This window comes from Pipistrellus hanaki (assembly GCF_964339955.1).
Source record: "Pipistrellus hanaki genome assembly, chromosome: 3".
NCBI classification, from domain to species: Eukaryota; Metazoa; Chordata; class Mammalia; order Chiroptera; family Vespertilionidae; genus Pipistrellus; species Pipistrellus hanaki.
Genome location: NC_140505.1, coordinates 162,318,640 through 162,340,229, shown reverse-complemented (window position 1 = coordinate 162,340,229; position 21,590 = coordinate 162,318,640). Strand labels below are relative to the sequence as shown.

General features: G+C 39.0%; 1 pseudogene across 1 annotated transcript; it reads left to right on the top strand.

Annotated features, from left to right (window-relative positions):
• Positions 1-8,091: 8,091 nt before the first annotated feature.
• On the top strand, positions 8,092-17,683 carry LOC311619751 (phosphorylated adapter RNA export protein-like; annotated as a pseudogene). Its single transcript has 4 exons — positions 8,092-8,155; positions 8,337-8,423; positions 10,823-10,883; positions 16,922-17,683. The product of its transcript is annotated as a phosphorylated adapter RNA export protein-like (transcript).
• Positions 17,684-21,590: the final 3,907 nt, after the last annotated feature.

The window sequence follows — 21,590 nt, the reverse complement described above, 5'->3', positions numbered from 1 at the left end:
TTCATTTCTCAGTGTGTTCAGAATCTAGAAGGAGAAGAGCAGTGTCTGGTGGACCTTTAAGAAGATTCCCTAAAGTGTTTAACTGGATGCTAACATTTAGAAATAAAGCAAACAAAGTGGAATTAGAGGGCAGAAATACAGAGAGAGAGAGAGAGAAGAGAAAGAGAGAGAGAGAGAGAGAGAGAGAGAGAGAGAGAGAGAGAGAGAGAGAGAGAGAGAGAGAGAGAGAGAGAGAGAGAGAGAGAGAGAGAGAAATGAAGTTTGATGAAGTCAGGACAGGTGACTCTGGGCTTTAGATTTTTGTGTAATGGTGAGACATTTTGACCTTAGTGGTTTGTAGAGATTTATATTAGCCAAGCTGACGTAACAGATGGGCAGATTCCTACTACAGTCTGACGGTGAGGTTTTGAGTTTTAATTCATGCATAATGGTGACTGAAATGTATGGCAGTTTTTTCCAGAGATGAACAGCTGTTTCCATAGAGGCAGGGGCTGCAGGGGTTCTACTTATGGGTAGCATCCAGCAGACACCTTTGGGCCACTGAGCCTTGCAAAGGTTGCAGACTCGTCCATGTTAATCTTATAAACAAACGAGAGGCCCAGCACACTATTGAAATGGCGCGAGGAGGTGCCCCGCCTCCCGCTGTGTGAGGAGGCACCCCATGAGCTGCCATAGGGCTCAGGCCAGACCACTGCCATGGGTGGCCGGGACCCACGCCTGAATTCCGCTCTAGGCCCCCTTTGACCCCCTGCCTGTGTCCACTCCAGGGCTGACCGAGCTGCCACACCAGCTTGGGCAGGCTCTCCCCTGTCTCTGTCTTCATCTCTGCTCCGGGCCTCACCTGGGATGCAACCTATCCGGTCGTCCCATTGTAGCGTGCTGGCCTAATTTGCATATTACCTCTTTACATATTTAGATGTGTCAGTCATGTGGGTCTTAGGAATGATAAGGGCAGCCCCAGGATGCAGACTGCTACAACTTACTACCTTGATGCAGCTTTCCTTCTGCAGGCTAAGAAACCATTCGACTAAAGAGAAAGAGCCTCTGTGCACAGGCCTTTGAGACGGGAAGGAGTATAACAAATTTTGCTATTTTTACCTTGTTTGTCAGCCAGGGCTGAGACTAAATTAGATAGATGAGTACTTTATGTGCACTGAGCACTAAGGAGACTCCAACTTCAATGATTTGCTGCAAATTTAAGAAACCTGCTGCTCCAGAGTTCATTCAGCAGTGGGGTTTGGGAAGAAGGGAAATGTGGAGTGCCTGATCTTGACACCTTGTGGCTTGTGCATAAGTTTAAATCATCCCCAACTATATGGTCTCAAGTTGACCCTGGATGTGTTAATTACAAATGAGGCAGACACTTCTCAGCAGACAGATTTCTTAACTCTAAGCAGCTCAAGGGTGAAATAGAAAGGAAAAAAATTTTGAATATAGTGTATGAAAAAGAGACTTCAAATGAGACCCTGTGGCCAAACTGCCATCATTGCAATTTGCTGGACATCCCCTGAGGGCTCCTGAGCTGCCAGAGAGATGTCTGACAGCCAGCTTAGGCCCCCTGAGGACTGGGCATAGCCATCAGTCAGATATCCCCCAAGGGGTCCCACACTGGGAGTGGGCACTGGCTGGGCATTTTTGTGCACCAGACCTCTAGCTCTCAAATAAAAGTGGCAAAATGCAAAAGCAGACTTTTACCCCAGCCATGGTCAATGCATACTGCCAAAGGTAGCATCTTTCTGAGAGATTTCTTCCTGTTAAGATTTCAGAGTGAAGATTCCAGATAGGTGGAACTTTTTCAGATGAGAGAGTGTCTATAGCAGAAATAAGAGTCAGGAGTCCTGGCTTTGTTTTTTGCAATGATTTTTTTTTTACTCTTGACATATATTGTCTATAAGACTAAGGGCAATTAGTGTTGCCTTCAAGAAAGTTTGAGCAAAGGTGGAATATTTGTACAATACCTAGAACTCTAACCTGAACTATTCCAAGTATAACTATGAGAACTATGCTTTTAAAAAAGCATCTGAAACTCCTGTCCAATGGCTCAGTTGGTTGGAGTGTTATTCTGTACACCAAAAAAATTGAAAATTGGATTCCCAGTCAGGGCACATACCTAGGTTTTGAGTTTGATCCATGGTCATGGTAAGTACAGAAAGTAATTCATTGATTTATATTTTTCACATTAATCTCTCTCTCTCTCTCTCTCTCTCTCTCTCTCTCTCTCAACTCAATAAACATGTTTTTGGGTGAGGATTTTTTTTTAAAAAAGCATTTGGAGAATATTTTGTATATGTGCCTTTTCTTGAAGTAGCCCCACCCCATGTTTGTTACTTGTTTCTGATTGTATGATCATTCATACTTCTCCTAGCTTTCTTTTCCTGGACTTTAGCTCATATTTTAATGTCAGCTTGGATAAATACTGTATACAGGAAAACTATCATTAAACAAAGCAAATGTAGTACAGAATGATTTTAGCACCATAACACCTCTTGTTTTTTTTGTTTTTTTTAAAAAGGAAATGAAATGTAATGTAAATGCCATGTTTTAAATAAAACATCACCTTTTTTAAAAGGCAGTTTAGGGAATTCATTTAGTTTTACAGAATACTGCTGTTAGAACTATTATTGCACCATTATGTTTTCATAGAGCTTCTCATTTAACCAGACAACACAGTTTATGTATTATCCCACTCAGCAAAGAAATAGCTGTTGGCTCTTCTTCAACAGTTGCTTCCTGCACTTAGTGAGACTCTCAAGTCACCTGGTCACAGGCGGTAACAGAAAAACCATAATATCTACGGAAACTTTTACCATACTACTCATCTACAATCAGCATATTTGCAGCTGATTATTCTGCAGATCCCCTGAGCCCATCTGAACCCTAGATCTAGAATACAAAAGACTTAACCTCAATTATAGGGCAAGGAATTCACCTTGACATAATTTCATTATTCTTAACCAAGATTAATATTTACTTCCAAAATGAATCCAGAGTAGGTGGAAGCCAATCACTATCCAGAATCATCACATTAGACCTCATCTAAGCCTAGGTGGAAATATTCAAATAGCTTCTTAAAACATCACCTTTTTAGTGATTCACCTAAATTAATTATTGTAATTGAAAATAAGGGGATCACCCTGGCCACTGTGGCTCTGGGTTTGACTCCTGATCAAAGGCACATACCTGCATTGAAGGTTCAATCCCTGGCCATCAATCAGGGCAAGTGTGGGAGGCAACTAACCGATGTTGTCTCTCACATCAATGTTTCTCTCTTTCTCTCACTCTGTCTCTCCCCCCCCCCCCAAAAAAAAATCAATGGGGAAAAAACAAACATCTGGTGAGTATTAACAACAAAAGAAAACAACCCAGGCATGTTTTTCAAGGTGACCTCTTGAAAAAAAAAAAAAAAAAGTGTGTGCTCACTTCGGCAGCACATATACTAAAAATTGGAACAATACAGAGAAGATTAGCAATGGCCCTGTGCAAGGGATGATGCAAATTCGTGAAGCGTTCCATTATTAATAAAAAATATAAAAAATAAAAAAAAGAGTGGGTGGATTGGTGAAGTAACTGACCTAAGTTAGACCTTTGGTGGTGTGGCTCTCAGTTCCTGCTCTAGATTTCTGTAAATTCACTTACATTTACATAGCACCCTTCCATTCCATTCCCCTTCCTGCAGAGGAGTAGCAAATGGGGCTCCCCTCCTCTACTGAATTCTGACAAACTGGATGCCCCAGTTGCATCCCACTGACATCTGGACTGCTCTGCAGAACCCCCACTGCTCTCGGCTCCCACATCCCAAATCTGGTCTGAGAGTAGTCACCATATTCTATACCTTGAGTCATTATGGTCCAGGGAGGTGCATCCTGTCTGGGAAGAAAGATACTGATTTCTGCACATGCTTCCTTGGTCTCTCAGATGTGTCTCTCTATTTGTCATGCAAATTAGACTTTATCATGGTAAACTTCTCAAGGGCAGGGTTAGATTTTCTATCTTTTTTGCATTTCCAGTGAACAGTATGCCTTTTATAAATTTTTGTTTAGGTGGCTTTAAAATCATTCTCTTTGCACACCTATGTATTTTTATATGTCCTTACACATGAGTGAGGTGTCACATTTAGTGGAGAAGTAATAGACTTTTATATTTAAAGCTTCCTCTCTTTTCCCTCCAAGTTGGTCTGGAATTGGCTGATATAATTTTGTTTCTTTACTGCCAGACACTCGTACGTCAGTGTCCCATAGGATTTCATTTCTTATACTCATATGAAATGAATTACATAACAATTCTCTGGCCTTTCAACCTCACTTTTCTCTTTAAAGGCTAACCAAGAAGAATCAGAGCCTCCATGCAAGGGAAGGCAGGGAGTCCATCTCCTCCCCCATACTTTATGAAGATACTCAGAAGTTCTCACATGTTCCACAAATGCATGCTGGGTGTTTTATGTCAACTCCTCTGGGCTGCTGCTTCAGATTTCTCCCAGAATCCACTGAATCCCCCTGGCAAAAATAATTTCCTTTTTGATCTCTTTTTCTCTCTCAATCCATGTCCTATATCCCCAGACCCTGATTCAGACTCTACTAGAGGAAGCAGAGTCAGGCCATAAATTAAATCTCTTCAGAGAAAGATGTATCTCTTCCCCCAACCCCCTCCAAAGACTTGGGGATCTAGTTTTGGAGATGATGACTTTATCAGTAAGGGTAATAATGGGTACTTAATTTACAGATTCTCAACTAAAAGAAATATTATTTAATTAATTCACAAATGACTAACTAGTGAAATATGAGTGCTTCTGAAACAAAGAAGGATGATACTCTAAAACAAGGTCACCTTCCATTTTCGAAGGAGTTGCAGTTAGGAATGCTTGGTGGTTTAAAACATGTTGTTTTCTCTCTCTCTCTCTCTAAGAATTTAGAAATATTAAGATCTACAGTTCTAGATCAGTTCACAAGGGTATCACAAACTCTCTTTTTCTTTTTAAATATATTTACTAGAATCCTAGTACACAAATTTGTACATGGGTGGGGTCCTGCCAGCCTGCTCCTATTGGGGCTGGCTGGGGGGTAAGGCCATGGACAGCTGGCAGGCCCTGCCCCCTGGTTGAATTCCCACTTGAGGGGGAAATTTGCATATTAGCCTTTTATTTTATAGGATTGATTTCAGAAAGAAAGGGAGAGGGAAAGAGAGATTTAAAAAAAAAAATCAATGATGATAGAGGATCACTGATTGCCTGCATCCTGCATGCCCCACACTGGAGATCAAGCTGCAACCCAGGCATGTGCCTGACTAAGAATTCAACTACAACCTCCTGGTTCATAGGTTGATGTTCAATACCTGAGCCACTCCAGCTGGGTTACTTTTCTTAAGTATGGCTATTTCTATAAGATTTTCCCCCTATTGTATGCATAAGAGTTTTAAAGACTTTTCTTACATTTAAGCACTATCCTATCACAATGAAACTTACTGGACAATACATAAGAGCTTTCATATGTGTATTCTTGGAACAGTGAACTATTAGGTTAGTAAGGGACTAATATTAAGAATAAATTTCCGAAAAGCACCTATTACTTGGAAGGAGATAATGGGGTATGTGGCATTTTGTTGGCAAGAGTCACCTTGAGAAAAGTCTGCGAGCCTTCGTTTTACAGGAAGCTTGTGCTTATTCACCCATTGAACTTTGATCTCTTCTGATGGGCGGGGTAGGTTTAGTCAGAAGGAAAGAAAGGCTTCCAGAAGTTCTGTACCCTTATTTTGAATTCTGACTATTTCTGCATTACAGAGGTAGTATTCAATGACCTTTTAAAAAAGATTTTATTGATTAATTTTAGAGAAAAAGGAAGAGAGATAGAGAAAGAAGTAGCTCAGTTCCATGCATTACTTATGCATTCATTGGTTGATTCTTGCATGTGTCCATGTGTCCTGACTGGGGATTAAACCCACAACGTTGGTGTATTGGGCCAATGTTCTAATCAACTGAGCTACCCAGCCAGGAACAGTATTCAATTATCATAACTATTTTCTTTGTGTGCTATAAATATTCCTATATTAGGAAACTTAACACTGATTCTATAGGAGTTTAAGGAGAACCAGGGATGATAGATAATGATAGATAGATAGATAGATAGATAGATAGATCATTTATAATTGTTTTCCTTAAAAGATCATCAAATTAAGGCAAAAAGATTTGGATAGTGTCTCAACAAGTTAATCATATTTGAAATTCTGTCTAATAGTTTCTGTGCAACCCCTAAGTGAACCAATAGTTGACATGCTGAAACTTCTAATAAAACTTGATCACCTAATATATTATAAATTTCAACACTAGTGGGAAAGTTCATTTCTTTTTTTTTTTTTTTTTGCTAAAAAATTTACACTTTAAAGTATAATTTTAGGAAATGCCATTTATTTTATACATATGTACCTAACTCTAGGGCAAGCTTTATTGTTCTGGGTTGTTTTTTTTTTTAAGTTATTATACAAATGCTGTATATGTACATTACCAAGTACTTAAAATCTTAGTTGTCATTATCCCTGAACTTCTGATGAATACTCAGGGACAGCAGAGACATGCTTGAACAGGTAAGTCAGCACGTAGCTAAATGACATCTGTGTCCCTAGTATTGCAATCTTCTAAGCTCTAACTATGACTACTTTCTATTGCATAATTCTCAGAGCAGTACTTTTTTTAAATGTTGCACAAACATGATAAGGACACGAAAGACTTAGTTTTTTTTTTTTTCCCTCTGGCCACTGAACTTTCATGAGAATGTTATGAGAACCTTATTTTTTACCACATCCACCCCCACTCTTGACTGCATTGCCCAATAGAGGCCAGATTTTCCAAATATGTTCTAGCTGGGTTTGCAACAATTACAGGATTCAGTCAGAATCCTGTGCATATGGCAAGGTTTATCTTAGTAATATTTTGAACTGAATATAAGCAAACATATTTTAAATTACAATATCCAGAGTTTGGTTTTATTTGCATGTGCAATACTGTCCATTTTAAGTAATTTACCTTTATTATTCCCAAGTCATTCTTTAAGAAAAAAAATTGGAGGGGAAAAAAGGAAATTTTTAATTATCCACTATGGGACTTTTTTTTTTTTTTTTCAAACGGGATAAAAGTGCTTCTTAGATGTAATTTTATATAATCTCGGTGGCATGGGGAAGAATGGGAGGCAAAGATTGTTATGCTATTACTAACTGTGTTGTATAAATAAGCAAACATAAAGATAGATATATATATATTACTATACCATTATTCTAATGTTTGTCTTCATTTTTAATACCTAAAAAATCTCTGAAGAATGTCAAAATGTTCCCTGTATTATAATGTAAGATTGGTGGTGTTGTTGTTATTCTAAGGTTGTATCTATTTCTTTAATAGAGAAATCTTCTTTTGATAAATGAATTTATAGTTATAATCTAAAGCTCAATTTAAACAAAATAAATAAATAGATAAAAGTTTTCTATCAAAGTAAAAAAATAAAATAAAATAAAACTCAATTTAGTAAAATTTGGCAGAAGAAGTTTTGGTGGCATCCAAAAGGAAAGATTTGACTGATATATATAAATGTGATTACTGATAAATAGAAGCAAAAAATACATTACATTCATTTTAGCAAGACAAGACAATTGAGCTCTGGTATAATAACCATTACAAATGTGATTCAAGCATGGCAGATATTTTATTTCAGTCTACCTCCCCAACCCACCGCCTTCTCCACCTCCCATTTTCAGGTCAATTTCCAAATTTTCCCCCCAAAATGATTTCTCAGGGCTACATGTCTCCTGCTTTGAGACAGGAAGCTGTGGCTCCCATACTCTTCAGTCTATTCTCTGGGGTGGCCAGACCTCAGCTAAGGGCAAATCATTCTCAGAATCGTTGCTCTGTTCCCATGACCTGGACCTGATTAAATAAATTACAGTGGCAAGCCCAGAAGTATTCCTCTAACCAGTTAGGCAGAAACTTGGGGCCTAAGCGAGAAACAAGTCACAAGGCAAAGCTACAAAGTGAAGATAATTTTTTCAAGCATATGAACAGAAAACTGGCACTATAAACAAGGCACAGAATTCTGTTAAGACGGAACGGTAATGGTGAACAGCAGCATGAAACAAATAGAACATCATGAGATGCTGAGCAATTCTAGACTCTACAGTAAGTTTATGAGCAAACCTGATATATTAACTAGTTGGAATGTTTCAAGTAAAGAATCTATGAGTCTAACAAAAGATATGGAATAATAACTAGTATTTAAATTGCATATTAAAAACTGCCCCTCTGCGCAACTTTATCCGGCCTATGTTTAATTTTCATAACTCATTTTCTGTGTCTCTAGGTCAAGTTGGCCATAGTCCATCTTGTTTTAAAAGTTCATCATCCCAGATCAACCCACTGGTTAAAATAAGCAATCTTTCCACAACTCGTAAGCATAAAACTTGGATGGCAATAGCCTGATTGTCTTTCCTTTGTAAATGTTAATCATTTCCAAGTTAACAGCAGACTTGAAATCCAATTCACTTTGGTTAGATATTATTTCAACTGGCTTTAAAACTTTAAATAAAAATAAAAAAAAACTAGTAAGCCTAAACCGGTTTGGCTCAGTGGATAGAGCGTCGGTCTGTGGACTGAGGGGTCCCAGGTTTGATTCCGGTCAAGGGCATGAGCATTGGCTGCAGGCACAACCCTGGTTCTGGGTGTGCAGGAGGCAGCTAGTCAATGTCTCTCATCAATATTTCTACCTCTCTATCTCTCTCCTCTCCCTCTCTGTAAAAAATCAATAAAAAAATATATATTTTAAAAAATAAAAAACTAGTAAAATCATTAATACAAAAGAGGATATGGACATTGCTTTCTTTATCAATATTTGAAATGAATATTTTCAAGTGTTCCCAAATAAGGCAAGTCAGAAGTATTTGATTTAATATTAATATTCTGTTCCACAACAACTTTATATTGAAAGGTTGCATCCATAGAAAATTTCAAGGTCAAATTCTTTGCAATATGATTTTTATGTAGCTAAATCAATTAATTAACAAAAAGCTATTTCTCTTTCTTCTTGAGACTATAACTCAGCCAAGCTACAATTTATCAATTTAATAGTCATTTACTGGGCATTTATGTATACCAGGCCCCAGTTAGGACTTAAAAATCATCATAGACAAGACTAGTATGTTCCAAAATCATTACAAGAAAAGGGGAGCTTTCAGCAACAGAAAAAAATCTGTTTCCTCACAATGTTGTGAGAAGACATTCCGTCTCATTTTCACTAACTGGTGGGGCTGAAGATCGTGGAGAAAAAAATGAAATGAGAAATGAGTGGGTACCAATATTAAAGACTATGTGAGTCCAGAGATGCACTAATAGCTAGGACCTTCCTTCTCTCTGGAAATTCAAACAACATGAGGATAAGGGATGAGAAAGTGGCACAGCAAACAGGGAACACCTCAAAGATTCCTACCTTTAACAGTGTGGTAACCATAAGTGCTTCATTACTCATTGTTTTGTTTTGTATGGCTCATATTTCCCCCAAGCGTAATGTGCTTTCTGTTCATTGTAAATTATACTAGAGGCTCAGTGCATGAATTCATGCACAGGTGGGGGCTAGCCGGCCTGGCCCTGATTGGGGCAGATAGGGCCAGACCTGTCGGGAGAAGGAGACAGAGGAGGTTGGCTGGTCAGCCCACCCTGATCGGGGCCTAGTCAGGGCCGGACCGGCAGTGGGGAGGGGCCCACAGGTGATTGGCCAGTGAACCCTGCCCCTATTGGAGTAAGGGGGGCAATCAGGAGTGGGGCCAGCTGGGGAGAGGCTTTGCAGGGGGTTGGCCAGCTGCCTCGCCCTTGATCAGGGTGGAAGAGGCCAATTGGCAGTGGGACCAGCCAGGAGGAGGGGCTGCAGGAGGTTGGCTAGCCTGCCTCACCCCCTATTGGGCCAGTTCACTGGCCACAGTAAGCATCATAGTGATCAGTCACTGACTTTTTAAATATATATACTAGAGGCCTGATGCATGAAGATTCATGCAAGAATGGGCCTTCCTTCCCCTGGCTGCCAGTACCGCTTTCACTCCAGCCAGGAGCCACCTTTCCGCCTTCCCACACTGCCCAGAGGCCTGGAGCTGGGGCAGAGCAGAACGCCTACATAGTCGTCATGGCGACAACACAAGTGCCCCGCCCTGCCCCCAACTGCTTGGAGCCTGTGTATGCAAATTAACCCACCATCTTTGTTGGGTTAATTTGCATACTCACTCCTGATTGGATGGTGGGCGTTGTGAAAGTACAGTCAATTTGCATCTTACTCTTTATAAGTGTGGATATTAAAAACTGATGATAAGCAATAAGAATAGTTTTGCCCTTAAAGACAATAAAGTAATATTTATTTCAAACGAATTATCTTCCTTTGAATAATTCTATCTTTATAGCTTATACCTCTATCTCATAAAGCCATCAATATAGCAAATGACATTTTTGTTATTGTTGTTAATACTCTGACAATTTTTCCATTGATTTTTAGAGAGAATGGAAGGGAGAGAGGAAGGGAAAGAGAGAGAGAGAAACATCATCAATCTGAGAGAAACACATTGATTGATTGTTTCCCACAGACGTCAGGAATCGAACTTGCAATCCAGGTACATGCCCTTGACCAGAATTAAACCCACAACTCTTTGGTGCATAGCCACTGCTCTGACTACTGAGCCACACTGGCCAGGGCACATTTTTTTCTTAGATAGTAACATGATTTATGAGACAACAAGAGAAATTTTATATTTGTAAAGTATTTTATAGTTTCAAAACACTTTCACATACATTTTTTCATTTGATTAACAGTTCTGGCAGATAACCTGGCATATTTATCTATTCCTGCTTTAAAGAAGCCGAGACAGAGAGAGTATGAACCTTGCCTAAGTCATCACAGTAAATAGTAACGAGAGCTAGGATATAAACCCAGACCATGCGTCTTTTAGCCCAGGTCAGGTTCAATTTCCGCCCCTCCATGCTCTGTTTCTCATAATATAATGACCCTGAGAGGATTGATAGTACTTTGACTTTTAGTCATAGATGTTGATCATACAGATGATTTTATCCCCTATTTAGTTAGTATCGTGTATCTGATAGGTAATAAATAAAAAGTCACCAGCTACTACTGTGCATAAAGCAACCTGAAAACAGGATTAAATCATCATGTAAAGAGTATTATGAGTGGCCCAACGTGAAGCAAGAAAACACAAGGGCAATGGTCCATCAAAAGAGGTTTTTAAAAATTGTTTAATAAAATAAAAGCATTTAACCTGAAATTTTAAACTTTTATTTTAATACATTTTATTGACTTTTTACAGAGAGGAAGGGAGAGAGATAGAGAGTCAGAAACATCGATGAGAGAGAAACATTGATCAGCTGCCTCCTGCACACCCCCACCTGGTACATGCCCTTGACCGGAATCGAACCTGGGACTATTCAGTCCGCAGACTGACACTCTATCCACTGAGCCAAAAACGGTTTCGGATGAAATTTTAAACTTTTTAAAATATGTTTTTATTGATTTCAGAAAGAGGAAGGGAGAGGGAGAGAGAGATAGAAATATCAATGATGAGAGAGAATCTTTATCAGCTGCCTTCTGCATGCACCACATTGGGGATCTAGCCTGCAACGTGGATATGTGCCTTAACTAGGAATCAAACCATGACCTCCTGGTTTATAGGTCAATGCTCAATGACTGAGCTACACTGGCCAAGTAATTTATGTACTTTTAAAAGATATCCATTTGGTAAAATGTGCCCAAGAGGAAATATTTGCTGAGCTTTTTAGTCATTGAGCTTTTTAGTGATTTCCTGTCTACACTATGTCAAATCAACAAATGTCTCTATTTGATCCCTTATTATATTACTAGAGGCCCAGTGCATGAATTCATGCACCACCAGTGGGTCCCTCGGCCTGGCCTGCAGGATCAGGACAAAACCAGCTCTCTAATATCTCCTGAGGGGTCACAGATTGCGAGAGGGTGCAAGCCAGGCCAAGGGACCCCACCAGTGCACTTTGGGGCCGGGGAGGGACACAGGAGGTTGGCCAGCCAGGAAGGGTCTGGGGGGGTTGGGGCGCACTCTAGGCCATGTCCAGCCCATCTTGCTCAGTCCTGATCCGACAGACCCCAGCCACAAGCTAACCTACCAGTCAGAGCATCTGCCCCCTGGTGGTCAGTGCATATCATAGCAACTAGTCGACTAGTCGACTGTCTGCACCCTGGTAGTCAGCACATGTCATAGTGAGTGCTTGAGCAGCCTTAGCATATCATTAGCATATTAGGCTTTGATTGGTTGAACGGACATCCAGACAACCAGACACTTAGCATATTAGGCTTTTATTACATAGGATCCTCTAAAAGCAACATGGTTACCAACTTAGAAGACTAATTCTGAAAAATTGCTCTGGTCTTTATTCACATTTTCAGATACTCAAATAAACAGAGAAATAGAATGATTTTTGAAATGTTTCTTGTTTAACTCAATTTACCAGCATGTATGAAGTACCATATGCCAAATACTGGGGAATACATGACCAATAAAACACTTGGTATACAAACTCAACAAACTTTTAATAGCAACTTTTATATGTATAACAAGATATACTTATAACCTACATTTATATTTATTAGGTAACATTTGGGCCTGACTCATCAGCACTTACCCCTCTGCTGACAATGCTTACCACCTATAGAGATGGGCCTTAGGAGGGCCTTACTCACGAGGGCTGGCCACTGGCCCAAGCTGAACTAATTAGATTCTCCCCCCTGAATTTTGAATTAGGACAGAGAAACTCCTGTAAATTAGCTCTGGTCATGAATCAGGTAGACCCAATAAATGAGGACACTGAGTTGGCAGGCATGATTTTGGAGTTACCAAGTAAAATACAGGCTCCTATATTTTTATTTGCTCAATCTGACAACCTTACATGATGTGCCTTGTAAAAGGGGAGTGAAGAAAGCTGTTCTGTAAAGAGAATAGAAACACAGAGATAAGGAGAATTAAAGACTATGGCAAATGTGCGGTGGGGGAGGGAGTAAAATTGAGAGAAAGGAAAAATGTACCAAAAGTTGTCTTAGTCACCATAACTTTTCAGTCCTCAATCCCTTGGGAGATTTGGCCATATTTCTTGCTCCACGTTCAGTAGATGTCTTTCTTTTCTTTAGATAGATTAGAGAAAATCTTTTTTCTTTCTTTTTTTTAATTATTATTTTTTTATAAAAGATGTCCTAAGGCATGTATAATATTGTCACACTTTGAGGAAAAGTTTTTATTTTACTAACTTTAAAGAATTCACAGGGCCTTGAGATATGTGAGTAGAAACCTTTATTTATCAAGAATATGAAAGTTTGTCTCTCTATAATAAATATACCATGAAATGTCTGGATCAATATTTATAAAAAATTCTATATTTGGAAACCTGGGATTCAGAATATGTTTCCTTGGGTTCCTTAGAAGTATAAATTAAACAGTAAACTCGTTTAATGAACTGCCTCCAGATGTTATTCTAAAATGTTGATCCAAAGTAAAAAACCATGAGGTGGCTAACTTATGAATTCTTTAGGTGCTATCAGTTTCTATAATCCTTCCTCATCCCGCCTCTTTCCTTCTTTTTTTCCTTTTCCATAGCATCCCTCCTCCATTCTCTAACTTCCCTATATTCCTTCTGAGGTAAAAGGCTATAAGAAAAATAATAATAAATACTAACACCTCAGTGTAAATTAGTTGAAAGTGTTATTCACACTTGGAGTATTTGCATTTTAAAGAAAGACCTTAAGAAAGGAGCCAATTGAACATTTCTGAGGTTGCTGTGAGCAACAACTGTCCATAATGGGAAATTTATATTAAACTCGAGGCCCAATGCACAAATTCATGCATGGGTGGGGTCCCTTGGTCTGGCTGGCAATCAGGACCCATCAGGGCTGTCTCACCCAATCCTCATCAGGGCTGATTGGGGCCAGCCAGGGGAGGAACTGTGGGAGGTTGGCCAGCCGTGGGAGGTTGGCTATGGGAGCGCACTGACCACCAGCGGGTAGCTCCTGTGTTGAGTGTCTTGCCCCTGGTGGTCAGTGTCTGTCATAGCTGTTGGCAGGTCATCTAGTCATCCAGTCGTCAGTCGTAACAGTCACATAGGCTTCTATATATATATATAGATAATATTAGTTAATGGATTGGGGATAGATCATCATGCTGAATGTTCAAGCAAAACAAATTGGAATGGTGCAGTCTACCCAAGCTGAGACTGTGGCTAGTGCTGGAAAGAAACAACTCTCATGGGGTGGATCTGGGAAAAGGAATATATAAAATGTAAACCAGGGAAAATTGTTAACTGTGCAACAGCTCAGTTTCCAAAAGGAAAAAAACACAAAAAACACACAGAGATTACCATGGTTCTAATGGAAGGGCAAAAATGATCTAAAATATGTACTTGGTAGTATATGCCTAGCGTCAGAGGCCAAGAATCTTAAAGCCTGAACAGAACACAGTTAGGAGGACCTCTTAATTTTATCTACTTCTACAAGTTATCAAATTGTTCCCTTTATCTAAAAACATCTGCCTCCTGCCTGAAACTCTACTAATTGAATGTTTTATCTACTAATAAACAATCTCTTTTTAGAATTTTAGGGCAGATTATCAGTAATTCATATCTTAATATGGCCTATGAAAGGACCAATTAATTCCTAGATGTAGATTGTTTTTAAATGTAGAAATATTCTTATGGCTTGGGTGAAGGGAGATTTTGGAATAGGGGTAATTGGAAGGGCAGGCAGGCCCAGTCATGACCAGAAGGCAGCATTGATGATGCTTGGTACTGGAAATGCTAGAATCATAAGAATTGAAACACAAGCACAAAAAGAGCCTTTAAAGTCAAAGTTTTGAATAGAAGATCGTGATAATCAAGTCAAAGATTTTAAATACAAAGAAGCAAAAAATAACCAACCAGAAAAGCAAAAAGAAAAAAGAATCCAAAAAGTTGGAGATAATGTAAGAAGCCTCTGGGACAACTTCAAGCAAACCAACATCAGAATTATAGAGGTGCCAGAAGAAGAGAGAGAGAAAGATACTGAAAACCTATTTGGAGAAATAATGACAGAAAACTTCCCCCTACTGGTGAAAGAAATAGACTTACAAGTCCAGGAAGCACACAGAACCCCAAACAAAAGGAACCCAAAGAGGAACACACCAAGACACATTATAATTAAAACACCAAGAGCAAAAGACAAAGAGAGAATCTTACAAGCAGCAAGAGAAAAACAGTTAATTACCTACAAGGGAGCATCCATCTGATTGTCAGTTGATTTCTCAACAGGAGCTATGCAGGACAGACAGGGGTGGCAAGAAATATTCAAAGTGATGAATAGCAAAAATCTACAACCAAGATTACTCTACTCAGCAAAGCTATCATTCAGAATTGAAGAGCTTAGAAAGAGCTTCACAGATAAGAAAAAGCTAAAAGAGTTCATCATCACCAAACCAGTATTATATGAAATGCTAAAAGGTATTCTTTAAGAAGAGGAAGAAGAATAAGAAGGTAAAGATAAAATTATAAGCAACAAATATATATCTATCAACAAATGAATCTAAAAATCAAGTGAATAGCTGAGACCTGTTTGGCTCAATGGATAGAGCGTCGGCTTGGGGACTGAAGGGTCCCGGGTTCGATTCCGGTCCAGGGCATGTACCTTGGTTACGGGCATATCCCCAGTAGGGGGTGTGCAAGAGGCAGCTGGTTGATGACACTCTCTCATCGATGTTTCTAACTCTCTCTCTATCTCTCTCCCTTCCTCTCTGTACAAAATCAATAAAATATATTTTAAAAAAATAAATTTAAAAAAATCAAGTGAATAAAAATCCTGAGGAACAGAATACACTGGTGAATATAATAGAATCAGGGCATAGAAAGGGAGTGGACTGACAATTCTTGCGGGGGGGGGGGGAGCAGGCGGGGGGGAGAAGGTGGGGAGGTGGGAAGAGACTGGACAAAAATTGTACACCTATGGATGAGGACAGGGGTGGGGAGAGGAGGGTAAGGGCAGAGGGTGGGGTGGGAACCTGGTGGAGGGGAGCTACAGGGGGAAAAAGGAAATAATTGTAATAATCTGAACAATAAAGATTTATTTAGAATAATAATAATAAAATAAACTCAAAGTTTTTTTGGTTTAAATTTTAATTGACAGTCAATCTGTCCACAAAACTACTCCTACAAACCAGATGGAAAGAACAATATAGAGTACCTTCATGCAGTCCTCGCCCTTTCCCAGTATGGCTCAGTGGATAGAGCATCGGCCTGCAGACTGAAAGGTCCCAGGTTTGATTTCAGTCAAGAGCATGTACCTTGGTTGTGGGTACATCTGCAGTAGGGGGTGTGCAGGAGGCAGCTGATCTATGTTTCTCTCTCATCAATGTTTCTAACTCTATCCCTCTCCCTTCCTCTCTGTAAAAAATCAATAAATATACTTTTTTAAACATTTTCATATAATCCTTTAAACAATTTTCTCTGCACATTTTTTCTGTTTTTAAGGACTGCCAAAACTAATTTTATTTTTGCACACTTTATTAATAAAAAAACAACTAATAATGATTTTTCTCTTCTTTTCCTCCTGAGATCCTTAAATCCAACTTCAATGACATAAAGAATAATTTGTAATAACTTCCTACATATTTTTCTTTAATCTGTTTTGTAAACTATAGTCAACTCTTGGATCATCTTAAGAAACCTATTTTTTTAAAAGTTTATGCCTTCAATAAAAATGAATAATTTGAAAATCCATGTCGATGTGACATTTGGCCGGAGCAGCCAGAAACTGCCTTTTGCTACAGGAAGAAGTTAATATCACATGAGGTGCCGTGACCCAGGATCAGAATTAAGATTCAGTGGCCACTAAATATGGTATCCTGAAAATGGGAGCATTGTTGAGAAAAGCAGGCATTCTGAGCCCTGCACTTATTTGCCTGCTAAGTCACTTGTAAGGGAGCCTCAAGAACATATAACAGAATTAGATAAAGAACTAGATGAATGCATGAGATGTGCAAAGAAAACAGGCTCAAAGGAGGAGGAAAAGGTCATCTCAAACAAAAATGGCCTGTCAAAGACAGACTAGGAGACAGATTAGAAATGAACCACAGAGGCTGGTATGAAATCACAAAGAAGGATTCTCAGGAATAAGGTGCTAATGAAATGACTTACAGGTTGTAGGAACCAAAGAAAGATCTAGTAGCCTGAGTAGTGAGAATGTTTGTAAACAAAAAGGCAATTGAACTTCTAATGAAAACTACTGATGTTGAATAAAATGGTGGCCTTTCTATAATGAGCGGCAGTGGGAGAAGAACAGCAGGTGAATTTTCCCTGGCTCTCCGGGAAAACACGCCTAGCATCAGTGAGGGACAATTTAAGGACATTTCCTACATTGAGAAGCAAAAGGAATTTGAAAATAAAAATGCTGTTGGGAAGAAGAGAACACAAGTGTTGGGGGGAAAGATGAAACAGGCTGTTAAAAGTCTAAATTTCCAAGAGGATGATGATATATCACAAGAAATGTTTGGAAGCAACACAAACGAGGCCCTGGCCTCTCTTGATGAATCGCAGGAAGGACACGGAGAAACCAACTTGGTTGCAGAGGAAGCCTTTGAGGTTGATCATTTTCATGAATTGCATGTGTTTTCTTTATAAAATTTGGATTTTAAAATGAACCAGATTTCATATTGTTTTTTAACTTTATCCTATATAATAAAAGGCTAATATGTAAATCAACCGAATGGTGGAATGACCTGGTTGCTATGATGCACACTGACCACTGGGGGCAGGTGCTCCCTGCAGGAGCTGCCCCCTAGTGGTCAGTGTGCTCCTACAGTGTGAACGCTGCTCAGCCAGAAGCCGGGCTCACAGCTGGAGAGCGCAGTGGTGGTAGCTCTAAGGACCCCTTGGGGACATCCCCCGAGAGGTCCCGGACTGCAAGAGGGTGCAAGCCAGATGAAGGAACCCCCTCAGCTACCCACCCCCCACCCCCCACCGTGCACGAACATCATGCACCAGGCCTCTAGTTGAGATATAATTGTGAAATAAAACTGAAAGATATTTAAAGTGTACAATGTGATGATTTGATATATGTACAGATATCAGATATCAAAAGATATGAAATTAATTAACACATCCATCACCTCACATATTAAACCCGTTTTTTTTCTGGTGAAAACAGTTCTACATAGCAAATTTCTATTGTACAATACACTGTTATCAACTATAGTCACTATGTTGGACTATATTAATTAATCTTATAGCTAAAAAGTATGAACCCTTTTTATTAATCACTAACAACAACATTTCTACTCTGTTCCTATGAGTGTAACTATTTTCCATATTATTTTGCATGTCTTTCTGGTGTCTTTAATTTCATATTAATTTTTGAAAGTTACCTTTCCATTTAAAAAAAAAATGTAGTGATTATTTTAAAAATTTTAACCATGCAGTTACAAAAATAAAATAAGTCACCAAGGGAGGTTCTAAATGAGCCCCTTGCCCTAGGTAGACCAGACTCTGTGACAGCACTCTAGGTGAAGAGCTCCTAATTCCTCTATCTAGGCGTTTAAAAACAGAGTTTCTGATGAGTGGTGACACTAAATAACAGGTACAGTGGCCAAAAGTCAACTGTTAATTTGGATGGATGTTTCACAGAGTGTCTATTCAATAACACACCCTCTCCTTTACCATACACAGTTACACCTAACATCCGTAGTGAGGTCACAGAATATCAGTGTTCTGGTTTCAAATAAGCTTCTCTTTGTTATAATTTAGCTAAGATCCATTTTTTCATGACTGAAATAAATCCATCTCTAAATTCAGTAAGTTTATATTACTTGCACAGGATATTGTAGAGTCAATTTTGTCATTTGGAAGATTAGATTATATAACCTGTAAAAATCCTTTCAACTAACTGTAAGGGGAATATTTCAAGCTTATGATGAACATTTAGTTTATTCCATCATAAACTTTGATATATGAAAATTAATCATTAATATTTTTCTGTAGTAAAACAGAATTGCTGCTTTTCTTCTCTAGGCATTTAAGAAAACATTAATGATAGAATAATACACCTGAAACATATATAATTTTATTAGCCAATGTCACCCCAATAAATTCAACAAATTGTTTTTAAAAAGAAAAAAATATAGATTTCCATAGTAAAAATATATGTGGAACTTAAAATTTTGTTATTACTGGACAAAAATCATATACCTATGGATGAGGACAGTTGTGGGGGGAGGAGGGGGTAAGGCAGAGGGTAGAGTGGGGACCAGGTGGAGGGGAGCTATGTGGGGGGGAAAAGGAGAAACAATTGTAGTAATCTAAACAATAAAGATTTATTAAAAAACAAACAAACAAAAAGGATTATATGTGCTCAATAAAGAAATATTGGGAAATATAGCTAAATACAAAGAGTAAAACTAATTACAAAAAGTTAATCACTATTAACATTTAGGCATATGTCCTTCCCAAAATATCTGTTACAAACAGATATTTTTATTTTTTTAAATATATTTTTAATGATTTTCAGAGAGAGGAAGGGAGACGGGAAGATAGAAACATCAATGATGAGGAAGAATCTTTGATCTGCTGCCTCCTGCACACCCCTCACTGGGGATCAAGCCTGCAACCCAGGCATGTGGCCTGACTGGGAATCAAATTATGACTTCCTGGTTCATGGTTGACACCCAACCACTGAGCCACACTGGCCAGGATACAAACATATTTTCTAACAACAAAAATTAATTTTTAAATATTGCTATACTACTTAAACTTTGCGCTTTTTTACTAATTATATGTTATAAACAAAATTTTAATGGTCGTTTTTTAACATAGGCATACCAAAATGTGCCTAACAAAACCCCAAATTCTTGGGCATTTATAAGGGAAAAATATCACTATGATGAACAGCTCTATATGTATAATGTTGCTCACATTTCATATTACTGACTTAGATAAATTCCAAAAAGTGTTACTTCTGGGCCAAACAGGTGCCAAAAAGAAAAGAGAGAGGGAGGGACACAGGGAGAGGAGGAAAGAAATGGGGAGGGGGGGGAGGGAAGGAAGGAATAGAGAGAGGAAGGGAGAAAGAGAGAGCCATTTTAAGGCATTTGTCTTGTATGGCCAAGTTGCCCTCCAAATGTTTGCTGAGTGCTTAATATAGTTCCTGCCACATAGTCTGTGTTCAAGAGATATTTATTAAATAATGAATGAGTGAATCTATGTTATTCTAAGCTAAACAGGAAGCAAATATAAAGAAATAATAGCATGCAGAAGAAAGAAAAAACTAAACAAAGAATCAGAACGTTAGATCCTCTCCTAACCAGTTTTATCACCTTCGGCAAATCATTTAACCTGCCTGACCTTGTCTCGGGAGTGGCCCTGTGGGCACACAGGCTGTGTAGTCACAAAGGACCCACTCTCAGAGGCATCCTGTGATGGTTGCAATGCTCTGCCGTTGCCATTGAATGCCTAAGAATTTTTGAACACGGAGCCCAGCATTCTCATTTTGCTTTGGGCTCTGCCAATTATATTGTCTTGTCTCTGCTTCCTCCTGTACAACAAGATTTAAAAAAATGATGCCTATTCAAGCCACAGCAATTCTGATTCAATGAGTTCCTGAACACTGCACAAGAGGCTGCTATTTAGGTACATAAACACCTTGGACCAATTCGGAGAGCCATTCGGGCGGCCTGGTGAAGAGTCTTCCTTCTGTGAGGCTCAGCCCTTTGCTCTAACCCATCTCCATCAGTAGTCTCCTTCAGCTTCTCCCTTCTGATTCTGCTTCCTAATTGCTTTGAATTATATTTACTCCCACAGCACTGCAACCATTAACCTTTAAGTGTGAAGGGATTGAAAAAGAGAAAGTTATTTCTGATGATCATTTTTTTCTGGTCTGAAAAGAAGGAATTATCAAACACAAATGTCTGTAATGGATGTGCTGAACAGAAAAAAAAGAAAGACTTTGAAAAATCAATTTGAGCTTCAAAAGCATTAACTCATAGATAAATAGAATCATGGTACAGAGTGGTTCCTCCCTCTGTCCCCTCCTCCCTTCCTCCCTCCTTTCCTTCTTTTCTCCCTTTCTCGTTCCCCCCCACCCCCTCTCTCTCTCTCTTTTAACTGCTTCTAAAAGCAACTCATCTCCATCCTTAAATGAACCATAGAAGGCAATTCTAATATGCCACTATATCAGAATGGAACAACTACTACCCCAGTTTTATTTCTGAGTGATCATTTTGAAACTATGATGGACCGCCTGGCCAGTGTGGCTCAGTGGTTGAGCCTCGACTATGAACCAGGAGGTCACAGTTCAATTCCCAGTCAGGGCATATGCCTGGGTTTCAGCTGGATCCCAAGTGGGGAGCATGCAAGAGGCAGCTGATGGATGATTCTCTCTCATCATTGGTGTTTCTCTTTCCCTTTCCCTTCCTCTCTGAAATCAATAAAAATATATTTTTAAAAAGTAAGTGATGGATAACAGAGGAATAAATCACAGCAAGCTGCTCAGAGATGGGAACAGCATGCAAATTGCACTAATTTAAGTTACTTTTCT